At 40.1% G+C, this 6,132-nt stretch overlaps 1 pseudogene; it reads right to left on the reverse strand.

Annotated features, from left to right (window-relative positions):
- Positions 1 to 2,104: 2,104 nt before the first annotated feature.
- LOC101148091 (nucleolar protein 56-like) lies at positions 2,105 to 2,632 on the reverse strand (annotated as a pseudogene).
- Between the last annotated feature and the right edge of the window lie 3,500 nt (positions 2,633 to 6,132).

The raw sequence follows: 6,132 nt of genomic DNA on the forward strand, positions 1-6,132 counted from the left end.
AGTTCTATGTGGTTTCCTATTACAACTGTATTTCTCCAGGCTTTTTTTTTTTTTTTTTTTTGAGACGGAGTCCCGCCCTATCGCCCAGGCTGGAGTGCAGTGGCACCATCTCTGCTCACTGCAACCTCCGCCTCCTGGGTTCAAGAGATTCTTCTGCCTTAGCCTCCTGAATAGCTGGGATTACAGGCACTTGCCACCACACCCAGTTTTTTTTTTTTGTTTGTTTGTTTTTGTATTTTTAATAGAGACAGGGTTTCACCATGTTGGCCAGGCTGGCCTCAAACTCCTGACCTCACGATCCGCCCGCCTCAGCCTCCCAAAGTGCTGGGATTACAGGCATGAGTCTCCAGCCTTTTAAAAAGGCTAAAGACAGATGAAGTCCAGACGCTAAGATGATCTCTCCAAACCTCAGTTTAGGGTAGTGATGCCTAAATGACTACTTGCTACTCTGTTCGGTGGGTAATTTGGTTGCAAGCATCAGCTATGCAGTAGGGTCATGGATAGGGAGAGAAGTATGAAGCTACTTTTTCTCTCTATGGACAGAGGGCGAGTAGATGTCATAGGGTACTGATAACTACTTCTGTCCTTCTTTTCTTAGCAAAAGAAAATGCTTCCATCCCTAATGGGGACAGGAGGAGAGGACGACGATGAACCCAATTGTGTGTGAGTAATTTTTCCTTCTCCTTCCTGGGTCTGTGATTGCGGTGATGTTCTGTCTTGCAAGGGTCTGGGTAAATACTGGCTCCTTATTGCTTGTGCTCAGAGAACTAGCTGATGGTAGAAGAGCACTTTTAAAGGAATTGATGAGACTGAAAGCTGCTCGTTAGAGTGCACCTGGATCCTGCCATGACATCACAGGCGGACCATAAACGGCTCTCCAGAAAGCACGACAGCCTTTTTTCACCCCTTTCTTAACAATGAGACGTAGATTGGGCTTGTTCTCTATTCAAGCATCCTTATGAGTAAATGTCTATTTTTATGGTAGAGCTGCACTTTAAAAATAGCTCCAATCAGTGCGACTCTTTTCCCCCATATGTTAAAAAGTTATACACGAGTTAAAATATCTCAGATTGCTTAAATTCTTCCAAACGCAAGGCACATTCCTTTTTCCTTTTTTTTAACTGTGGGGGAGGGGGTTAGGTGGGTGGGAGGGGCGAGTTAACTACAAAGTAAGGACTTTCAGGGCCTCCTTAACTCTGTTTCAGACTTTTTAGCAGTAGCAAGATTTTTAAACCAAGATTTGAGATTTCTGACTTAAAAAATTCATTAATATTTGGTGGATACAGTCTCCTTCCTGAAGCGATTGTTTATTTTTGTTGCTGAGAGCAATTAGCTAGAACAGTCACAGTTGCAGCTGTTAGATACTATAAGCTCCAGTGGAGATCACAAAAGGCCTTATGCACATTTAGAGGCTGTATTTGGATTGTTGTTAATGGGTGATTCTTCTGGAGTCTACTGTGTTAGCAAATTCGATTGGGCGATCCTGAGCCAAATCAAATGTACAATGGGGATCATCAGCATGCTGTGTTGATCAGAGTCACTTAAACACCTTGCTGTTTTGTGCAAGCCAGGATGGCTGTGGCTGCATGTGCAGAAAGAGCATGTACTGTTCCTTTTCCTGAATCCTCCCCATGCAAACCTGGATGTGACTCATCTCAAAACATTATGCTGTTTTCTCAGGAATTTTTCCTTTTGTGTTTACTTCTTGTTTGCTGCTTTTGACTTGTTGGAGCTTTTGTGAGATAATCTGCATGTGCACGCATGAGAGAGATTCACAGATACAATCTGGTGCCCATTGATTTATGTCTTTTGGAAAGAGTATCTTCTTAGAGAATCTTGGCTCCAGTTTAATGGCTGACACTTCAGAAACAGCAGCTCAAATGAAGGAGTTGTTTCAGTATTTTTCTAGTGTCTGTACTTCTGCCTATGAATATCATTTTGGTGAAGGAGTGTATATTTCTGTGCATATCCATAATCATACTGCCTTAGGATTCACAATATGCTTCGTGTGTGAGAATTTTTTATTGGGGTATAGGACACGGAATGGGAAATGTCGCCTTGGGGTAGCATGTGCCCTGCCTGACAGGGAACGTCCGTTTGCATTCTAATCTTCCTGGGGTACTTTATGTAACTTTTTCTTCTTCTTGGAGCTGCTCTTGCTGCCAGCAGCCTCTTCAGGTCCACTGCTGACCAGCTCCTTCCTCTTTGAAGGAGAATTTCCTGTTTTTTCTTAGCGACATCCTGTTGCCTGCCTCTTTGGGATCATTAACTGCTTCCTCCTTGGGTGAAGATGTCTTCCTGTTGGGAAGACTGATGCTGCCAGCGGTCTCTTCTCAATGGCTGCTAACCAATTTCTCCTTGGAAAAAGATTTCCTTTTATTAGGTTTGGAGAAAGAGTTAGATGGGTCTTTGATTCCATTCTCCTGAGGAGCCTCCTGGGGCTTTTGCTTTTCCTTCTTTTTGGGTTTTATACTCGTCTTTGCACACTCCTCTGGAGTTCTGTTTTCCAAAGATGGGATGGCAAGTGCAGCTAGCATTTCTTTTCCTTCTTTAAGCGTTTCTACTCCTGTTTCTCCAGCTTCCTAATAATCTCAGCAGCCGTTTTCTCTGCCTGAACCATTTCTGTCTTCATGACATCCATTTTCTTTGATAGGATCTCTCCAGTCTCATAGAAAGACAGTCTCTCTTCAACTTGTTCTTGAAGCTTCTCCCCAAATATGCTCATGAGCACCTCAGCGAAGCAGTCGATTTGCAAGGCAGTACTGCATTTGTTTGCCAGGTATTGGGAGATGCGGCCTTTATTCCTGGCAGCTGCTTGGCCAGTGAAGGTGGAGTGGAAAACGAGTCCATATTTTGGTGTATTACCCTTTGTCATCAGGGCTCTGGAGACTTGGTCCTTTTGCTGGGCCCTGGGAAACAGTGTGCTTTTACATACATTTTCTCTCTGATTCTCACAACCTGTGAGGCAGAGAATTCTGTATTGTTCCCATTTTACAGAAGTGTACATAATCTTAGAGTTGGTAAATAGCAGCACCCGCTTACTTTTGTGTACTGTTGCCATTTTGTGGAAATAAGAAAATGCGTATTTTCTATATTCTGTAGCTAAAGCAAATTGATGGACTCCCCTACATTTAAAAGGCTGGTAGAGATTGCCCTAATTGTAGGACTAGTTTATAGTGGCTTCATAGTAAGTGGAATCAGGAGATGTTAACCGTGTCTCTTTTTGGGGAAATAATTTGGGAATCTTGGAGGGTTTTGGTAATTGTATTATAAGTGGGAATCTCAAGGGTACATTGAAATTTTGTTTCCTGCTAGCTAGCATAAATTACTTAGAAGTCATTACATTTTGATGAGATTTACGCACTTATATGAAGATATTTTTAGAGCAGCTTTTCAAATGGCAATTGATTGACCAGATGGCAATCTGTTTGAGTAGCCAGCTTAGATCTATTACTAAGTCAAGTAGTGTAGTTCTTTAATCACACCTCCCTGCAATAGAAATTTTCATACAATTGGAGAGGTATAAATGCTGGTATATTTTATCTAGTAATTTGTCCAGTAATTTTAATGAAACTTTTTCTGTAAATATTTTTTATCTTTCTCTGGATAACGATTTTTAAATAATTCTATAGTCTCCTACAGTATTTGTGTTTTGAATTGACCACATGCAAATTTCAGCAAATGCAAGACTTTCTTCCCTTTTTCCTTCTAATGACGATTAAATAATTATCATAGTGTGAATTGTTGATGGATTTTTTTGTTTCTTTAAGACAATTTATATTTTATCTGTTTGGAAACCAAGCCAATATATACTAGGGCACCAAAATCATTAGAATTGGAGTGTGTCTATTAGACAGTGTTTTTTAATACTCAGACTTGATTTTAATACTCAGTATTTGAAAGCAATGTGGTAACATCATCTTGAATAAATTAGTTAAGGACCCATTAGAGATAGGGAAAAGTGAGATGAGAAGGATGTGGAGCTATGAGTGAGGATAGATGGGTTGACCAGACCTCAGAGCAAGAGGGATCAGTGAGGGCACCTCTGTGTCATGCTCTTCTTTCCCACACAATGGGCAGGAGCCCTGGGCAAGGAGTGGAGGTAAATCAGGAAGAATTCCATTAGGAAGATTTCTGAGTGACATTTTGGACAGTGATCCTGAGATTTTGAAGACTATAGACAGCTGTATTGGGCTCAGAGTAAAACATCAGATCTTAGTTGAATCATGTCGCAACAAATATTGAAACACTTGTAAAACATTTTATCTTCCACTGTGGCTCTCAAACTTAGGTATGCATGGTAACTCACCTTTGGAACTTATTAATACAGATGCTTCAGACACAACTGGATTCTGATTCAGTGGCTCTAGGGTAAGTCCCAGACAGGCGGTATAACAGACAGGGCTTTTTCAGCCAAGGCAGAGACACATTAGTGGTTGGAGTTAGCTGGAAAGGGTATAGGAAATCTGAGGTGTTCTTGCACTGCTCATTCCTCCTCCTCCTCTGTTGTGTTCTCTTCAGGGTCCAAGAACCCTGTGGTTGTCTATTTCTATACTAGTTGACACCCAGAAAACTTATATTTGACTAAATGATTTGAGTCAAGCACCATGCTAAGTATTTTCTGTGCATTATCTCGCTTAACAATATGAGAGAGATAATCTAATCCAATTTTACAGAGGAATAAGATGAGACTGAAAGAGATTTAAAAACTTGTCCAAGGACTGTAATTAGCAAATTGTTAAGCTAGATCTGCAACTCGTGTGACTTCAAAACCTGCAGTCTTAACACAGTATACTGTAATGGTTAATAGTAGGTGGCCTTGATAGAAACATTTTACCCTTAAGTGAGGTGGTTTGGTTTTACTGCTGAAATACATCACCTGGAAAAAAGCCTAGCTGGGCTTTTTGTGTGTGTGAGGGGAAGTCTATAATACATACATAACTTAGCTCATGTTTTAGCTTCCTAGACTGGAAAATCCCTTAGAGTAGTACCTTTCCTGCAGGTCAGCTTGGTGTTTCTTTCCCTCTGTATCCACCACAGTTCCTTGAGCATTGTGAGCACTCAGAATGCATGTAGGATACATAAAAGGGGAGGGTGAAGTCTGAGGAGTTATTACCTACTCACAGTTAGGGTGTGAGGCCTGGCTCATTCTAAAATGTTATTTTCTCTATCAGAATATTAGTGCTGATAATATTCGTTGTGGGTTTTTTGTTTTTTGGTTTTGGGTTTTTTTTGTTTTTTTTTTTTTTTTCACATTTTGGATTTGCTTGTTTCGAGGGTGTGTCAGGGTTGAAAATAATGCCTAAATTATAAAACAGTGACTCCAGGAAAAGTAGGGAAAAGGAATTACTGTGTTTCGAAAGAAAGTGCAAGTGTACACACTCAGTAAACTTTGCTGTGTGTTGTTTCTGTTCTCCTTGGGTAAGAACATCTTCTAAGTGTGAATGTTTCTTATATAAAGTTAGTGATATAAACAGTTAATTATAACGTCTTCCATCTTGGACAATATATAAACTGGTCCTGTGACTGAAGTGTGTGTGTGTGTGTCTCTCTCTCTCTCTCTCTCTGTGTATATGTGTGTGTGTGTGTGTGTGTGTGTGTGTGTGTATCAGTAAAAATCAGACGAATGTAAAGAAAAGTTGAAATGTCTGGTGTTCTGTTTCTTAAGAGACCAGGTGAGTGGTATTTAGTGTACACTTACAAATACAAGACTTCATAACTTTCCTCTTTTTGATGGTAATATTATGGTGTTAATAGCCAAAAAGTAACCTGACCTGCTTGAATTTACTATTAGTAGTAGAATATCCTGTACTTAGAGTTGATAGCTTGACTAATGCCACTTATTCACCAAAGCCAAATCCTAAGAGTCATACAACAATATCAGGAGGTTACGTGCATGTAGAGTTCTTGGGTGTACTTGGGCAGATATTTCTCTGACTTAGTATCAGACTCTTATATAAAACTGTCTTGTCATTATTGCTTTCCTTTGCTGAATGTAGACCATGACCTGATTACTAATTTTCATAATTCTGAAAGATACATATTCCCTAATGGAATAAGGGGTTAGGGGTTAGGGTTTAGCTTCTTTCATCATCACAGAATAAGATGGAAAGATGAGTTATCTGTTTCTAG

Source organism: Gorilla gorilla, chromosome 13, assembly GCF_029281585.2.
Source record: "Gorilla gorilla gorilla isolate KB3781 chromosome 13, NHGRI_mGorGor1-v2.1_pri, whole genome shotgun sequence".
Taxonomy (NCBI): domain Eukaryota; kingdom Metazoa; phylum Chordata; class Mammalia; order Primates; family Hominidae; genus Gorilla; species Gorilla gorilla.